Here is a 19,553-nt window from a genome sequence, read left to right on the forward strand (position 1 = left end):
TTCGTGGCTTGGTGGGGTTAAGCAAGGACTCGTTGAGTCGTGGTTAGTGGGCTGGGCTTATAGCTTGTTTTATAACTACAAAATGTATAGTGTATAACAGATGTAGCCTACAACGCATGCATGCGTATCTACGATAAAATTTTGCAACGAATATCTAGAGCGTTGCCAAGTATGTATTGCTTTAGAGGGGGTTTTCTTGTAGTGATTGAGAAGTGGAGACTCCCCTTGCAGCGTGTCTTGATCTCCCCGGCAACGGCGCCAGAAAAAGAGCTGCTGGCGTGCAGTTGACGTGGGAGTTAGAATTCTATGTGGTGTAACTTTTCTTCAGTTCCCCGGCAACGGCGCCAGAAAAAGAGCTTGATGGCGTGTAACTCACACGTTCGTTGGGAACCCCAAGAGGAAGGTATGATGCGCACAGCAGCAAGTTTTCCCTCAGAAAGAAACCAAGGTTTATCGAACCAGGAGGAGCCAAGAAGCACGTTGAAGGTTGATGGCGGCGGGATGTAGTGCGGCGCAACACCAGGGATTCCGGCGCCAACGTGGAACCTGCACAACACAACCAAAGTACTTTGCCCCAACGAAACAGTGAGGTTGTCAATCTCACCGGCTTGCTGTAACAAAGGATTAACCGTATTGTGTGGAAGATGATTGTTTGCGAAAACAAAGAGAACAAAGATTGCAAGAGATTGTCTTTCAGTATAGAGAATTGGACCGGGGTCCATAGTTCACTAGAGGTGTCTCTCCCATAAGATAAACAGCATGTTGGGTGAACAAATTACAGTTGGGCAATTGACAAATAAAGAGGGCATGACCATGCACATACATATTATGATGAGTATAGTGAGATTTAATTGGGCATTACGACAAAGTACATAGACCGCTATCCAGCATGCATCTATGCCTAAAAAGTCCACCTTCAGGTTATCATCCGAACCCCCTCCAGTATTAAGTTGCTAACAAATGCACAATTGCACTAAGTATTGCGCGTAATGTAACTAGTGACTACATCCTTGAACATAGCACCAATGTTTTATCCCTAGTGGCAACAGCACATCCATAACCTTAGAGGTTCTTGTCACCCCTCCAGATTCACGGAGACATGAACCCACTATCGAGCATAAATACTCCCTCTTGGAGTTACTAGTATCAACTTGGCCAGAGCATCTACTAATAACGGAGAGCATGCAAGATCATAAACAACACATAGACATAGCTTTGATAATCAACATAACAAGTATTCTCTATTCATCGGATCCCAACAAACGCAACATATAGAATTACAGATAGATGATCTTGATCATGTTAGGCAGCTCACAAGATCCGACAATGATAGCACAATGGGGAGAAGACAACCATCTAGCTACTGCTATGGACCCATAGTCCAGGGGTAGGCTACTCACACATCACACCGGAGGCGACCATGGCGGCGTAGAGTCCTCCGGGAGATGATTCCCCTCTCCGGCAGGGTGCCGGAGGCGATCTCCTGGATCCCCCGAGATGGGATCGGCAATGGCGGCGTCTCTGGAAGGTTTTCCGTATCGTGGCTCTCGGTACTGGGGGTTTCGCGACGGAGGCTTTAAGTAGGCGGAAGGGCAAGTCAGGAGGGGGCACGAGGGCCCCACACCACAGGGCCGCGCGGCCAAGGGGGGGGGCCGCGCCGCCCTAGGGTTTGGGCACCTCGTGGCCCCACTTCGTCTCCTCTTCGGTCTTCTGGAAGCTTCGTGGCAAAATAGGACCCTGGGCGTTGATTTCGTCCAATTCCGAGAATATTTCGTTACTAGGATTTCTGAAACCAAAAACAGCAGAAAACAAAGAATCGGCACTTCGGCATCTTGTTAATAGGTTAGTTCCAGAAAATGCACGAATATGACATAAAGTGTGCATAAAACATGTAGATAACATCAATAATGTGGCATGGAACATAAGAAATTATCGATACGTTGGAGACGTATCAACTGCCATCTCTTGGTTTCCATCTCTGTTGTGTCGCCAACTCTTGCCCAGTCGGCATCTTGCTGGCTGTCGGCGACCAAGGCAATAGTGCCTTCAACGCCAACTTTCAAACCTTCTTGGCGAAGCTTGAGCCCAAGATCTTCTTGAGACTTGAAGCATTTGGCGAGAGCAGCAAAAGGCGTGGGTTCTTCCTTCTTCGGGAAGAAGTGATGTCTACGGGTGCTTCTATTTTTGTAGACAGTGTTGGGCCTCCAAGAGCAGAGGTTTGTAGAACAGCAGCAAGTTTCCCTTAAGTGGATCACCCAAGGTTTATCGAACTCAGGGAGGAAGAGGTCAAAGATATTCCTCTCAAGCAACCCTGCAATCACAATACAAGAAGTCTCTTGTGTCCCCAACACACCTAATACACTTGTCAGATGTATAGGTGCACTAGTTCGGCGAAGAGATAGTGAAATACAAGTGGTATGAATGAATATGAGCAGTAGTAACGGCGCCAGAAAAGTGCTTGCTGGCGTGCAGTTGATGGTAGTAATATTGCAGGAAGTAAACATGCAGTAGAACAGTAAACAAGCGATGATTGCAGTATTTGGAAACAAGGCCTAGGGATCATACTTTCACTAGTGGACACTCTCAACATTGATCACATAATAAATAAGTTCTCTTCCTTTGTGCTACATATACTCTTGTTTGATAATGAACACCATTCGTTGCGTAGGGCTACAAGAGCACCTCAATGCCGGAGTTAACAAGCTCCACAATATTCAATATTCATGTTTAAGTAACCTTAGAGCATAATAGATCTTTGCAATTTAAACCGAGTACAAACATAGCATACACACTGTCACCTTTACACTATGAAGGGGGAATAAATCACATCAATACTATCATAGTAATAATTAACTCCATAATCTACAAGAGATTATGATCATAACCTACGCCAAGTACTACACGATGCACACACTGTCACCATTACACCGTGAAGGAGGAATAGACTACTTTAATAACATCACAAGAGTAGCACATAGACTAATAGTGATACAAAGCTCATCATATGGATCTCAATCGTGCAAAGCAATTCATGAGATCATTGTATTGGTGTACAGAGAGAGAGATTAACCACATAGCTACCGGTAGAGCCCTCAGCCTCGATGGAGAACTACTCCCTCCTCATGGGTGACAGCAGCGTTGATGAAGATGGCGGTGGTGTTGATGGAGAAGCCTTCCGGGGGCACTTCCCCGTCCTGGCGGCGTGCCGGAACAGAGACTCCTGTCCCCCAGATCTTGGCTTCGCGATGGCGGCGGCTCTGGAAGGTTTCTCGTACCGTGGATTTTCCGTATCGATGTTTTAGGTCAGGGACCTTTATATAGGCGAAGAGGCGGAGTCGGAAGGTCGACAAGGCGGTGACACAACAGGGGGCGCGGCCCACACCCTGGCCGCGCCAGCCTGGTGTGTGGGGCCCCCAGGGCTCCCCTCTGGCGGCTCTCGGGTGTTCTGGAAGCTTCGTGGAAAAATAGGATGCTGGGCATTGATTTCGTCCAATTCCGAGAATATTTCCTTACTAGGATTTCTGAAACCAAAAACAGCAGAAAACAGGAACTGGCACTTCGGCATCTCGTCAATAGGTTAGTTCTAGAAAATGCATCAAAACGATATAAAGTGTGAACAAAACATGTAGGTATTGTCATAAAACAAGCATGGAACATAAGAAATTATAGATACGTTTGAGACGTATCAAGAAGTAAGGAAACAACTGCGACAGACCTGCTCTGGCATCGGCAAGACCTTCACGCGCCTCATCTCCGTGGATCTAAAGGAGGGAGAGAGCGTCAAGAAGGCGATCACCTTCAGGGTTCTCCAGATCATAATCCTGTTGCGTTTTCCCTAAGTGAGTCACAAAAAAGCTTGTCAGAGAAAAGCAAGGCAAGAGGAATTTGATGATCCGAAGAAGTAGAAGAGATATGATTACTTACTAACAAAACGTCGACTCTGCGACTCCAAGCGAGCAACAATTTCTGTCTCATGAGCAGATTGCTGAGCTATATTTTCGCTCAAAGAAGTTTCCGCGTCGTGAAGTCTTTTTCGAAGATCTTCGACGGCGGCAGCATCTGCTTCAGCTTTCTGGCGAGCTTTTTCGCTTTGCTCTAACTTGATAGCAAGAGCGTCAGCACGTTTGTTGGATTCCGCAAGATTTTCTGGCATAATCAACGACAGTAAAAAGTTATGACAAAATAGTGGAGTATATTTAGCAAAGGAAGCAGATAAAAAAGTACCTTCAAGCTTCTTGGCATGGTCACGGTACCCGACGAATTGGGTACCGAGGCGAAATAAACTCCTTCATCAAAGGCTGAAGAGAAGACCAAAAGAAAAAGAGAAGTCAATATAGGAAGAGAAAGTTCGACAGCACCTAGCAAGAAATAAAGGGGAGTTGAAAGTACTGAAATGCTCGGAAAAAGAAGAGTGAAAAACTTACATCATCCAATGAAGGAGTCGTGGAACTACCAGCCAACAGGAGAGGCTCGTTGGCTGGTTCTACCCTAGCTCTCTTTGGTGAAGAGGCTCGGGGGCTCGCAGCTGGAGTTGGATGCTCTGTGTCTTGATGAGGAGGCGAAGTTTCGTCCCCATCAGGTTGAGCTTCAGAGACAACTAAAGTACGAGACGTGCTCGTTCGAGCAGTCGCGTCAATAGGTGTATTTTCATCCTCGTCGCCACTACAGTAAATAAAGCGACAAGATAAGAAACAATATGGACAAAGTATCGAGAACAAACAATATAGAGCAGCAAGAACTTACGAGCTGACAAGAGCATCTTCATAAGGATTGAAAGTTTTCCTTCCAGCATCAGGAACAACTTCTTCGGCACGCGAAGTGCCGGCTTTGGAGGTGCCGGAATCGACAACTTCGTCCCTTTTTCTCTTGTTCTTTGGAGAAGCAGCTGGGGGAGGAGAGCGTGTCGATGCGGTAGCCTCGGTTTCAACTTCCTTTTCAGAGGATGCCGCGGATTTTCGAGAACCCGCGATTTCACTCTCAGGGCGAGAAGTACCCTGGTTGTCGTCGGTGACAACGGCCCGTTCTTCGACTTCCCCACCTTCGGGAAGGGGAGGAAGAGGCGACGCAGTTTTATGGTTCTGGACAAAGATAGAAAAAGCATCGACATGGATTTATATCAGTAACAGCAGTCGAAAAAATAGCAGCACCAAAGAAGAAAAGAAAAGAGTGCATGAATAAACAGATGACAAAAATATATTACCTGCGGGAGCGCGTTGGTGGCGCTGTAGGGCGTCAGACGGCAAGATGACGGGACAGTGTCTTTCTTGCTAAGCGATGAGATCTTTCGGACAAGTTTTTCTAAGTCCTTGACCGATAAATCTGTCGACAGGCGATCCACATCTTCATCGCCAGCATACATCCAAAGGGGATTTTTGCGAGCTTGCAGAGGCTACACCCTAATCCTAAGGAAGTACGCCGTGATTTGGATACCCGACAATTCTTGTCCTCGGGTATTTTGAAGCTGGTGGATGCGTGTCATCAGTGCCCCTGTCGCCGCTTTTTCTTCGTCGCTAGCCTCTGCATCCCAGGAACGACGGCGACAGATTTTTTCGGTACCATCAAAAGGAGGAATGTTGTCTTCAACAGAGCCATGATTCTCCTCGTGGATGTACAACCATTTTTTGCGCCACCCTTGAACCGAGTCAGGGAATTTGACGTCGAAATACTCGACATCAGGGCGAATGCAGATAACAACGCCGCCAATGTTATAGGAAACATTGGCAGAGCCATTACGGCGACAGAGAAAAATGCGTTTCCATAAAGCCCAGTTAGGCTGGACTCCAAGGAAGGATTCGCAAAGAGTGATGAAGATTGAGATGTGGAGGATGGAGTTGGGAGTAAGATGGTGAAGTTGCAATCCGTACACAAAAAGCAACCCCCGCAGAAAATTGTGAATGGGGGCAGAAAGGCCGCGGATGAGATGGTCAACGAAACTGACCCGATACTCCATAGGAGGGGTTGGATAGCTTTCTTCGCTGGGGAAGCGCAGCGCGTCTTGTTTCTTGCTGATCCCAAGGTTTCTTCAGCAAGTTGATGTCTTGGGGGGAGATTTTGGATCTCTCCCACTCAATGCTCCCCAGATCCGCGGATGCCATCTTGGACTCGGGAGTGCTGTGCCTGGTGAGTCTGCGCGATGGCATCAACAATGGCGTAGGAGCAAAGCGCGAGCGTGGTTGAGCTCAAGAACTGTGGGGTGCAAGGGAGGATTTTGGCAGAGGAGAGCAGAGGAGCGGCGCGAGCGAAAGTGTGGAAGGAGGAAGACGATGACCTTAAATAGATGTGCGGTGAATCGACGCACCCTTGGATGGAGAAATTGTGAGATAGATGGTGTACACGTGGACAAGGGGTAAAAACGCAATTTCACTGAGAAGGGAAAGAACAGGCGTTACAGTGCGTGCGCTAGGAAAAGCGAAGGACGTGTGTCCCCCACTTGCACGACGTGTCAACTTGATAAGAAATTTGGGCCCGCAAGACAGAGAGAGAGCAGTTCTCGCGTTTTCCCGATACAGTGATCGTGGCTATCGTCAGCAATGATGTCACCTTGTCACGAAAAAATCTCGGCTACGAAGCTTCATAAAGAATGGCAACAGCAGAAGATTAATGATTATTTCGAGAGCCTTTGATCAAATACAAGTTTTTGCCCAAATGCTCGGGGGCTACTTTGAAAAAAAAGGAAAATTCGAGTATGACAAAATAGAAATGGTGAGAGCCTATGACCAAATGCAAGCATTTGTTCATAGCCTCGGGGGCTACTCCCATCGGGAGCGCTGGTCGCGCACCCGATAGATATGAAAAGTTCTAGAAAGAATGAAAATATAAAGACATGATGCATTAAAGTGTTGAGCCTACAACCAAGCACTAGTCCTTGGCTGTAGCCTCGGGGGCTACTCCCATCGGGAACGCTGTTCGCGTGCTCGATGAAATTATAAAAAAAAAGAGAAAGAAAGAAAGAGGAAGAAGAAAAAAAAGAAGAAGTGAGCATATTTCGAGTTATATAAATAACTCTACATATACTCCCATCGGGAAGGCAAAATAAGTCATCCGTTGACTCAATAAAATGTGCTATTCCAACAGTCGAAAAAGCACTCGACGATATATTCTCAGAGCGCCAAAGTAGCGAATAATCTCTGAATGCCGCAAAACTTTGCGAAGGTAAGACCCCAGATCCGTTCTGAGCGGCGTGGCGCCGTCTCTGATGTCGGTTTGCTACTTTTTTCCGTATCAACAGATACGAAGAAAAATCCTAACGGACGCGTTAGGTACCCGATAAAATATGACTGGGACTCGACAGAATGGTAAGACCTTAAGCGGCACCTGTCGAAGTTTACACCAGTATCCCGAGATCATGTACAAGGACGTGATCTTGAAGTAGGTTTTTGCGGATTGCCACTAGAGCAGTTAACTAGTACCTGATCCGTCAGATGAACTAGCCCCAACTACCATCATCCCTGTACAATATATAATTGCATATCCAAAGATATGTGATAAATTCGGTAGAGTTATTGAATGATTAAAGTTGGAGATTTTCCCTGATTCTTCGATTCAAGCAAAATCTCGGGGGCTACTGACATAGGCATCCCCAATGGGCCTGCCGAAGATGGTACCCGGGGTTTACTGAAGGCCCATGACTCGAAGAATAAGAAGATTCGGAAGCCCAAGATGTTATTAAGGAAAGCTAGAGTTGTATTAGGAAGTATAACTTGTAATCTTGCGGGATGGGTTGGAAACCCTCCCGGACTCTGTAACTTGTGTATTACGAATCCCTCGGCTCCGCCTCCTATATAAGGGGGAGTCGAGGGACGAAGAGAGGATCGAATCCATTGTCAACATAACCCTAGTTTCTTAATCGTTGAGCACTTTTCGGCTGAAACCTTCGAGATCTACTTGCCCTCTACATCCAACGAAACCCTAGTCTATAATACGTAGGCATTGACAAGTTAATACCTTGTCAACAAGATCAAGATATTCGCATGTAACTGATACAATCACTATCTTGAGATTAATAATCTCAAGGCTCCACATGAGCTCCCGCAAATTATGTGATTCCAACAAATCGGAGATGACTACCCGTCACTCCCCAACGATAAGATGATCAAACATGATCAACAATCATGGTGCAACTATATAGATTCAATGGACAATCAACTGATCAAAGGAAACAGTATTGAGCTATCATATAGCAGCATAGCTATATGATCAAAGGACACTAAAGATTATAGCACAACAGATTATCCATGGACCAAGGGAGATACACATGAAGTGGAATATGGAAGAGTGTTACTTGCAAGATCAAAGGATTAGAAGGAGTCGTCAAGCATATATAACATACGTTGCTTGTCATCGTGGTGAACGAGCAGATGCCATAGGATGGCTTAGATTGGGGTCGAATGGACGCAAGAGGATTCGGGGGAGGGTTTGCGATTAGATGGGAAGAACTTCCGGATGCTTTCCTCAAGAACACAGCCAGAGACCGGTATACAAGAAGAGAGACAAGAGGAAGAACTCTTTACTAGATCGCTAGCTTCATTGATCACAGCATGGTTACAAGTTCTGTCTACCTCTATTTCATCGTATCGTGCCCGCAAGGAGGGCTGCCCCCTCTCCTTATATAGGGGAGAGGGAGGCTTACAGAGCAAGAAACCCTAATGGCATCTTTGACTGGACAAACTACTTTACAGAGTTACTGTACAAAGCTACTTTAATCATAAATGACACCGGGGCCTTCTTTTATCATAGAAGCTGACGTCCTCCGGCTTCTTTCTCCGTCACCTCTCTCTTTGGCGCCAGGGCTCCGAATAAAGTTGCTTTGCTTAGCTCATCCTTGTCTTCTTGCTCTGAAGAGAATCTTTGACCAGTCCTGCCGACAGGCTCTCCTTTCCGGTATCTTCTTTACCGGGTTCCGGCATACCCCTTTGGGGATACCGGCTTAGCTTTGCTCTCCCGGATTCCTACTAGGCTTCCGGTAAGAACATTAAACCGGTATCTTGATGGCTCAAACCATCCGGTTTGGCATGCCTTTGGCATACCGGGGGTTATCCCCCCAACATTAGTCCCCGAAGCTGGTATAGCCTGGAGGATTCTATCCTACAGACCATGCCAGGTTTTCATCTTTTTAAGATACCGGTTTAATCACTCATGTCTTGAGCTTAGTTCCGGCACCTTCACCCTTGTTCTTTCTTCTCTTTGCTAGGCTCGTTCCGGCATCTTTCTTTTCCGGTATCATGTGTCTTTACTGCTTCCTCGGCGAGGTCGAGAATATTTCGGGCCCCGCGCCTGTCAGAGACATGCGCACTGTAACTGACGCGCCAGTGTCCGTTGTCACATCGCTTCGACTCCCGCGCGCCCATTTAATGCACCGCTGCGGATCCCACTACCTCTTCGGGATCCCGTGTGCGCCTCCGTGTGGCGTCCATTTTCTCGCGTGTATCCCTTCGCCACGTGGCGGCCCAAGGTGCGAACCGTCGCGGGCCGCGAGGCGAACCGCCGCGGCCCAGCGGTTCCCTGCCCACTTTCTCTCTCCTTTATAAACACAACCGCCCCTTCCTCTTCATCTTCTTCGCATTCTCATCCTTCGCGCACAGAGCTCCACGCCTTTGCGCCACCGCCGCTCTCCGTCCGCCGTCGCTCGTTCAAGCTCTGGCGCCCGGCGAACTCACGCCGTGCTTCCGCCGGACCTCGTTGTGCGGAGATCTTCGGCAGCAACTTCTTCGCGCCCGCCGCATTTGCGCTTCTTCGCGAGCTTCTCCGCCTCGCCGTCGACGGTGCTCGCCGGCGACCGCAGGTCTGCTCCGCCGCTAGCAAACACTTCCCTCAGCGACTGCGCCGCTTGAGGTTGGTACCAATCTCGCTTCACTCGCCCCCTGCTTGCTTTTTAGATCTTGGGTCTTTGGTGTTCTTATTTCCTCTTTTTCTTTGGTTTTCTTCTTACTCGTAGATCTTCACGCGGGGTTCAAGTCTGGGATTCCTGTTTTTTCGCCTACCCTTGCGATGTCTGACGAGGAATCTTCCTCCGCATCTTCTTCTTCCCTTTCTCTCAAGCGCCGTAGGCCCTCTCCCGGTGAATCCACGGCTTCAGATCCGATGGAGACCGATTCCGGCAATCAGCAGGAATCCGGTAGCCTCCAAGAGTCCGGCGGCCACTTAGAATCCGGTAGCTTTAGCCAAGCTTCCGGTAGCCAAGAAGCCAGTAGTTCTGGCCAAGCCTCTAGCAGCTCCAGCCAATCTTCCGGCGAGGAGCCTTCCCCAATCACCCGCGGAGCCTGGATGGGCTCCAACGTTACTGAGTTTGAGATCGATTGGTTGTACCGGTCTCGGAGGATTCCGGAAGGAGTTACCTGCCGGATTCCTGATGACGAGATCGAACCGGATCCCGAAGACGATGAATATGTTGTTTTTCTTGCTCACTTTGAGCGTGGCTTCGGCCTTCCTGCCTCCTCTTTTTTCCGGGAGTTTCTAGATTTTTACGAACTCCAACCTCACCACCTTCCTGGCAACGCCATTTTCTATCTTTCTTGCTATGCCACCTTCATGGAGGCTTACATCGGCATTCGTCCCACTCGTGAGACGTTTGCCCGCTTCTTCAACTTGCGGATCAACTCCGTCCAGGGCAAGGAAATCCCTAAGCCCAAGCCGCCCGTGGAGTGCGGCTCTTGCATCGTCGGCTCCCGCCAAGGGAGCACCTTTCTTAAGTTTTCCGGCCTCGAGTCTTGCCGCGCCTGGCAAGGAACTTTCTTCTATGTGAAGAACAGCGGCGCGCCAATCTTATCAATCTTCCTCCATATCGAGCGGGGCCCCCAGCCAGAACCAATTGGAGCTACAACCCGAGGACGGAACACGCCGAAACCAACCGGGTAGTGCGCTTCTTGGCCTCTTTGAAGAAGGAGACCAACATCCGTTACGATGATGTCATCCGGACTTTCATATCGCGCCGGTGCTTCCTCCGAAGCGCCGCGCACATAGGATGAGCGAGATGTATGGCCCAGCGATCCTACCAAGATCACAGCCGTCCTCTCAAAGAAGAAGGACGTTGTTCGCAAGGCTAAGCAGATTTGTGGAACTGCTATGCCTTTTGCGTGGGAATGGGGCCTCCTTCCCTCGGTTCTTCTAACCCTCCGACTCAAGAAGTAAGAGATTGCGCAATCTGGGGTTGTCTTTGCCGGTAACTTTCTCGCTTTTGTTAACCTTCTCTTTTACCTTGTTTCGTGCCGTGGACCGCTTCCCTCTCATCCAGCAGAGCGGCGAGGAACTCTCCGGAAACGCGCCCTGACTCCTTCGACCCGGATCCCTACATCTTTTGGAAGGATCCGAAGATGGGGAAAACTCCGGCCGCGCGCCTTGGCCGGGACCCGCCGGAGCCAACCGGAAGCCCTGACGACCTGACCGTGCTCGAGGTACTTTCTTTTCCGGTTTCCTGTACTTTGCCGCTATTGCTTTCTTGCGAATTGCTTCTTAGCCATATCCAACTCACAGATCCACGAGCGCGTGCCGCCCTGCGCGCCGAGGCCGGCTCCGAGTTTGTGGACAAACTCATGGCCCAGGGCCAAAGAATAAGCAGCCGGCATCTACCGCCGGCTCCAGCCATGCTCCTCCCTCCAAGCGCTTCCGGACGGAGCCGTGGGGAGAAAGAAGTGGGCGTGCGCCGCCACGGACGCAAGGCGATGCCAACCGCTTCCGGTAATTTTTATTTTCCGCTTGCCTCTTTTTCGCTAAGTTCTTTTTCCGGTTGCTTTTTCTCAACCATTTGTCTTTTCTTTTTCTCAGCCCCGCTCTCAAGCTTGGCCCAAGGCCATCGGGCTCTGAGGGATCCGCAAGGACCTCAACCCCTCCTCCTCGCTCAAGCCCGGCACCATCTGGTGCCGGCAACACCTCTGCCTCCCTTTCGGGGGGCACAACAAATTCGGGGCGTGCGGCCCCTTCATCGTCAGATCACCGCACGGAGGAGGATCTTTCCTTCCTCCCGAACACCAGGACACCGGCGCCGGCAACATCGGCGCCGGAGCGAAGAAGCCGGCTGGGCGGGCGGAGCCTCCCCGCTCCTCCCGTCCCTCGAAAGACAACTTCCGCGCCGGAATCTTCCGCGCCGGAAGGCTCCAACACGGTGACGCTCCTAGCGCTCCCCCTTCTCCACGCACCATCCTCATGCCTCCGCCCGAGGCTCCTCGCGCCCAGCCCTCCAGGGCCGCTCCTAACGCGCCGCCGGCCAAGACCTCCGGGGCCGCCTCTACCGCGCCGCCGCCCAAGCCTTCCAAGCTCATCAAGGGGAAGGCGACGGCCTCCAGCGCCCCTTCGGGCGGCCAGCAGCCCTTGGTGCTGCACGTCTCCAAGGCCGCCAAAGGTGCCAGCATGAAGGCCACCGGCCTTCTTGGCCGCATCACGGAGTTCCAGCGCCAAGGCCGGGACCTGGGGCACCTTCTGCCCTATGCTCAAAAGTGGAACACCGCGGACATCACTCCGGCGACCCGCGGAATGGGCAAGGATCGGCTGCCGGCACCTGATCCTGTCGGGGATCGGTGTTCTGAGGAGCACTTTATGCGGCTTCGCAGCGCCGTAAAAGAGCTCGACAGCGCGTGGTACGATTCCACGAACAATCTGACGGTACATTCTACTAACTTGCAATCTTTACCGGTTTCTTCGTTTCCGACTCTGTTTTATCTTTTCTTTAGTTTCATGCCGGTTTCTCTCTTGTCTATCTTCCCAGTCCCCGAGTTTTGTGGTGAGAGCGCAGCTCTTAGCGCAAAACTTAACTTAAGAACTTAGCGTGAAACCGGCACTGCCAGTCCCCGAGTTTCGGGTTAAACATCTTCTTCTTAACACACAATTTACCTTAGAAACGCGCAAAACCGCAGATCGCCACCCCCGAGTTTCGGGTTAAGAACTTTGTTCTTAGGGCAAAACTTAACTCATTTCTTCTTTTTCCTGAACAGCTCACGGCTGACGCTCGGAAGGCCCTCTTCGAGGAGCTTTTATGGGAGCACCGGGAGCTCGCTGAGGCACATGACAAGTGCCAAGGTAGGTTTTTTGTTCCACCGGCATCTTTGCTACCGGAAACCTTTTTTCCTTGTGAGATTTACAATTTCTGTTCAACAGTGATCCCGGAAGCTTCCATCGATGCTCTCAAGGAGCAGCTCGCCACCGCCCAACGTACGATTCTCTCCTTTCTCCTTTGAACCTGGTTTCTTTTCATTTTTACTAGTATAACCTTGTTAACACTCTTTTTCCTAAGCATAGGGGAGAAGGACCAGCTCAGCCGGCAGCACCAGGAGGAGCTGAACGCCCTCAAGACTGGCTACCAGGAGCTCAAGTCTCAGCTCATTCAGCTGGGGCTTGACCACGCCAAGGCCCTCAAAGCCGCTGAAGTGAACGCAGCGGCCAAGTTGGACGAGGCTCTGGAGGATGCCTGCAATGCCACTGTGGTATTGCGGGCAGAGCTGGAGGAGATGGCCAAGGCCCGGAAGGGTGCCGAGGAGAAGGCCGCGCGGCTGGAGGAGGAGCATAAGGAATGCGATCAATTGATCCTGCAAACCGACACACTCGCCCACCGTAAGTTCTTTTCTTTTACACTTTAACTACTGCGTATGAGCCTTTTTTCCTTCGACACCATTTTCTTTCCGTTATCTTTCCTTCCGGTCTCTTTTCTTCCGGATTCTTTTCTCTCCGGTCCCTTCCGGATTCTTTTCCTTAACCTTTTTCTTTCTTCGCACAGGCCTCTTTCCGGACTCGCAGAGGTATGCTGTCAAGAAGGTCGACGCGCGCCGCAAGGACCAAGGCCAAGCGGATCTTACCGTGCCATGGACGCCCAAGGACCATCTGGTCGCGCTTAACGCGCGGGTGTCCCATATGCGCGCCATAGACTGCAATCTGTCGGACATCCCTGATGTAGCTACCCAGCTCTACAGGACTTTATGGCCTGGCGAGGAGGTGCCGGACACCTTCTCCCTCATCAGCGACCGTCTCAAGGGCGCCGGCAGGAGGATCCGCGAGTGGCAGTGCTCTGCTGCCCGTGCTGGAGCGGACTCCGCCCTCCGCGTCGCCTGCTCCTGGTACCCAGAGCTCGATCTGGATGCCCTTACCGGCGTGCGTGAAGACGCAGAAACGGATCTGGACCCGGTCCTCACCGCTAAGCGGTAGGATCGCGCGTACCACATCGCGGAGTACGCCGACATGCGCACCTTCATCCCTCCCCCTCCTGACGTCAAGGACTATCTCGACGAGGAGGAGGATGAAGCCGAAGAAGAGCTCCTGGACGACGCTGATGCCGGCGATGCTCCTCCGGAAGCCCCTGCTGCGTGATGATTCTCTTTGAAGTGTTTGCTTGCTATATCTGTTGGTCCTGCTTGCCTTAAGACAATATTTGTTAAATTCTGCCCCGGTATGCCGGGGCTTATGATGTAAAACCTTAAGTTTGCCTGTGGTTGTGGTACAACATTTCCTGCCGGTAAGTTATACCGGTAGCTAAGTATTTCTAAGTTTGCCTTAGCATATTTGCTTTTGGTTCTGCTTTTATCCTGCACTGCAAATATTTCCCAATTGTTTCCGCATCCAATTTGATGCATACTTGGTTCTTTTGCCTTGGCTCGCCTCGCCTTCTCTCGGGCGTTCTTTGGCGTATGAGCACATGGTTGTTTCACCAACCAAGCATCGTCGTGAACTTCGAAATAACTTTGAAATTTTGCAAAAAACCAGTTTAACCGGGGTTAGTTAGATTTTCTGGATTGTTCTTTCCTGCTCTCCCTCTTCGCAGTTCATGTGCTTATCTCCTACCGGTTTATCTTGCTTGCCATGAAGCCGGTTTGCGGACAGCAGCAGAGTCGAAGATTCCGGTAGGATTTAGCACACTACTAAACCGGAAAGAAAAAACATTCAATAAGCAACCGGTAAACTGAAAAAATAAACAAGTTACATGCAACTAAGTTGGGGTAGTCCCCGAGATTCATTCAAGGTTCCGGCATCTTTTATTCATAGCATATAAGGTACAAAAAGGAACTTCTTACACCACCACTTCAAGAGTAGAAAGGACGCAACAGAGCTACGTTCCACGGACGTTTGCTCTCCTCTCCGGACCTGTCCGCCTTTCCTTTCTTCCACTCCCCGCGCATCGATTAAGTAGTATGCATCATTGTGAAGCACCTTGCTTACAATGAAGGGACCTTCCCATGGTGGCAAAAGCTTATGCCGGCCTTGGTCTGTTGCACCGCACTGTGCGAAGTACAAGATCTCCTTCCCGGAAAACTCTCGTTAACCTTCCGGTTATGATAGCGTCTTAGGTTTTTTGGTAAATGGCTGTTCTTGCCAAAGCCAGCTCTCTTGCTTCTTCCGGCAAGTCGACATCATTTTCTCTGGCCTCTTTGACCTCTTGCTCAGTATAGAGCTGTACCCTTGGTGAATCATGAATGATGTCGGTTGGTATCACCGCTTCCGCTCCATAAACCATGAAGAAGGGAGTGTATCCGGTAGACCGGTTTGGGGTTGTTCTTATACTCCACAGTACTGACGGTAGCTCATCGAGCCAACATCCCGGTGACTTTTCCACCGCATCAATGAGTCTAGGCTTGATACCGGAAAGCACCAAGGCATTCATTCTTTCCACCTGGCCATTGCCCTGAGGGTGTGCCACTGAGCACAAATCCAACCGGATGTTGTTGTCTTCACAGAACCTTTTGAACTCACCTTGAGCAAAGTTGGTTCCATTATCAGTGATGATGCTATGCGGGTACCCATACCGCAAAATGACATCTTTTAGGAATTTCACCGCTGTATGCCCATCACACTTTGCGATAGGTTTTACTTCTAGCCATTTGGTGAACTTATCCACCATGACCAAGATGTGAGTCATGCTGCTTCTTGCAGTTTTGAATGGGCCAACCATGTCAAGGCACCAAACGGCGAATGGCCATGTTAGCGGTATTGTCTTTAAACCGGATGCTGGGGTATGATTTTGTTTGGCGTACCTACGCGGCCGTTGCATTTTCTTACCAAATCCTCGGCATTTTCCAAAGCAAAGGCCAATAAAACCCATGCCGGAATACTTTTGCTACTAGCGCCCTTGATGAAGCATGATGCCCACATTCTCCTTGGTGAATTTCCTCAAGCATTTCTTTCCCTTCCTCCGGTTCCACACATCTTTGAAGGACACCGGTAACGCTTCTCTTGTACACCTCACCGTTGATGAATGTGTAAGCTTTGGACCTTCTTTGTATCCTCCTTGATTCATTTTCGTCAGCCGGCAAGGTGCCGCCGATCAGAATTCCTTAATAGGTTTAACCCATGACGGTATCTCTCGAACCAAAAACACCGGTGCATCTATCTCCATGCTATTCACCGGCATCATTTCTTCGGTATGGGTACAGCAGCCCCGAGCTTACCGGAGCAGTCCCGGTTCCCTTCATCGATATCCATGGGTACTACGTGTGACTCCGTACAAAAATTGATTCCGATTCCGGGCTCGGTTTGATCGATGGCACTCTTAAGTGAGCCAAAGCTATTCCGGGAGGAATTTCTTGCCTAGATGAGCCCAGCTTGGACAAAGCATCCGCGGCTTCATTTTCTGCTCGCGGCACATGGTGAAACTCACACCCTTCGAAGAATCCGGCAATCTTTTGCACGTGAAACCGGTACAAGGCCATGTTGGCATCTTTTGCATCCCAATCTCCGGAACACTGCTGTACCACAAGGTCTGAATCTCCATAGCAAATGATCCGGTGTGCACCGATTTCTTTTGCGACCTTAAGCCCATGGATCAAAGCTTCATATTCAGCGACATTGTTCGATGCCCTGAAATGTACTTGCAAAACGTCTGGGAGGTGGTCTCCTTTTGGTGAAGTAAGCACCACACCGGCACCTAGACCCTCCTTGAGCTTGGATCCATCAAAGTGCATTTTCCAAGATTCTATCCTCTCGATGCGGCGGTTTATATTGCATCTCCGCCCAATCAACAAGGAAATCAGCCAAAGCCTGTGATTTTATGGCATCTCTTCTTTCATACACCGGCACGTACGGTGATATCTGGATTGCCCATTTTGCAATCCGGCCGCTGGCATCTTTGTTGCACATGATGTCGGAAATTGGTGCTTCGCTCACCACCTTCATGGGGTGCTCCTCAAAGTAGTGCTTGAGTTTAGTGGCGGCCATGTACACGCCATAAGTCATTTTTTGGAAGTGAGGGTAGTTTTGTTTTGAGAGGGAGAGCACCTCGCTCAGGTAGTATACCGGCCTCTGGACGGTTTTTCCTTCCTCTTCTCTTTCAACTACAACCACTACACTCACAACCCGGTTTGTTGCTGCTATGTATAACAGCATAGGCTCCCTTTCTAGAGGTGAAGCCAGTATGGGTGCTGTGGCTAGCATTGTTTTTAGCTCCTTAAACGCTGCGTCTGCCTGAGGGGTCCAGACGAACGTGTCAGATTTTCTCATCAGAGCATAAAGTGGCAGAGCTTTTTCTCCCAACCTGCTTACAAACCGGCTTAGCGATGCCAAGCTTCCGGTAAACTTCTGCACATCTTTTAACTCTCGAGGGATAGCCATTCTTTCTATTGCCCGGATTTTTACCGGATTAACTTCTATGCCCCGGCTTGATACCAGGAAACCGAGCAACTTGCCGGCAGGGACACCGAAGGTACATTTTGCCGGATTGAGTTTCATCCGGAACCGTCTTAGGTTATCGAACGTTTGCCTGATGTCATCAATTAAGGTGTTTTTTACCTTAGTTTTTATCACAATGTCATCCACATAGACTTGCACATTCTTTCCGATTTGATCAAACAAGCATTTTTGCATACAGTACAGTACGTTGCACCGGCGTTGCGCAAACCAAAAGGCATAGTGACATAGCAATAAGCCCCGTGCGGGGTAATGAACGCAGCTTTTATTTGATCTTCCTTTTTCAAGGGAATTTGGTGGAAACCGGAATAGGCATCCGTAAAGGACAACAACTCACACCCATAGCTTGAATCAATCACTTGATCGATTCGTGGCAAAGGAAAAGGATCTCTTGGGCAAGCTTTGTTTAGGTTGGTGTAGTCGATGCACATGCGCCACACCTTCGGAGCTTTTGCCTCCAGGTTCTCATCTTTCTTCTTTTCAACCATTACCGGATTGGCCAGCCACTCTGTGTGCGTGACCTCCACAATGAATCCGGCAACAAGCAGCTTGGTTACCTCTTCTCCTATGATCTTTCTTCTGTCTTCAGCGAACCGGCGCAGTGGTTGCCGCACCGGCTTGGCATCTTTCCGAACGTTTAAGGAGTGCTCAGCCAGCTCCCTCGGAACACCTACCAAATCATCAGTTGACCAGGCAAAGATATTCCGATTCTCACGGAGGAAGCTGACGAGCGCGCTTTCCTATGCTTGATCAAGGCCGGCACCGATACGAACGGTGCGCTCTGGGTAAGCCGGATCCAGCACGATGTCCTTTGTTTCATTTGTTGGCTTGAATGCCGGTGAGCCCATGTTTTCACTCATTGCCGCTAAGCTCAACTGTGAGGACTGAGCCAGCGCAACAGCTGTCTGCATTCTTTTCTTTTCCTCCGCGATCACCAGCGATTCCGCTAGGTTCGATCCGGCAGATGCAGTTTCCAGTGAGATCTTATAGTTTCCCACCACAGTCAATGGTCCACGAGGTGCCGGCATCTTCATTTTGAGGTAAGCCGTATGAGTTGTGGCCATGTAGGCTGCCAATGCCGGTCTTCCCAGCAATGCATGGTAGGGACTGTCCAGATCCACCACCTCAAACTCGCATTTTCCACCCGGCAATTGTCACGTCCTCCAAATGCCACGTCCACCCGAACTTTTCCTATCGGGGCACAGGACAAGCCAGGAACGATTCCGTGGAACGTCGTGCGCGTTGGCTGAAGCATGTTTTCTGTTATGCCCAGCGTATGCATGGTGTGCTTGTACATGATGTTTATGTCTTGCCATTGTCTATCAGCACCTTGCTGAACTTCACTCGAGTTTGTGGCCCCTTCATGATTGGGTCCACAACAAGAGCATATCCACCGGATTCGGCATGATCTTAGGGTGATCCTTTGATGACCAGGTAATTTCTGATTGGACCACATCATGTACTTGGGAACCGCCGGCATCACAGCATTGACCTCCATGGAGCGGCGGTGCACACTTTGCCTGTCTGTTGGCTCAGTGACAAAGACAACACAGCACAGATGCGGATCTTCATAAACATTCTGGCCTAAAGGTGCCGGCGGAGGTGGTTGGTTATCGTTTTGCTCCACCCGGTTAACTTGCTGGTACTGCTGCCGGTTTGGCTGCACCGGTAAGGCGTTTGCCCGGTAAGTGGCGGTGGTGGCGGTAGCTGTTGCCGCTGCCGCGGCATGTCTTGTGGTGGCTGTGCATCTTTTACCGTCCCCTTTTGCATCAAGTACTTGGTCTAGGTACAATCCTTCGTCAGATGGTTTGACGGGTGTGCCGGATTCGGTGTGTGCCATCGGCAAGGTTGATCCATGGCAGCTTCCATGGTGTATTTCGCGGGTTCTTGCCGCTTTCTTTTCTCGGACCCGTGGTTTCTTTTCCACCCATTGTTTCTTAGGACCAGCCCATGGCTGC

The sequence above is a fragment of the Lolium perenne genome, chromosome 4 (genome assembly GCF_019359855.2).
Source record: "Lolium perenne isolate Kyuss_39 chromosome 4, Kyuss_2.0, whole genome shotgun sequence".
In the NCBI taxonomy this organism is placed as follows: domain Eukaryota; kingdom Viridiplantae; phylum Streptophyta; class Magnoliopsida; order Poales; family Poaceae; genus Lolium; species Lolium perenne.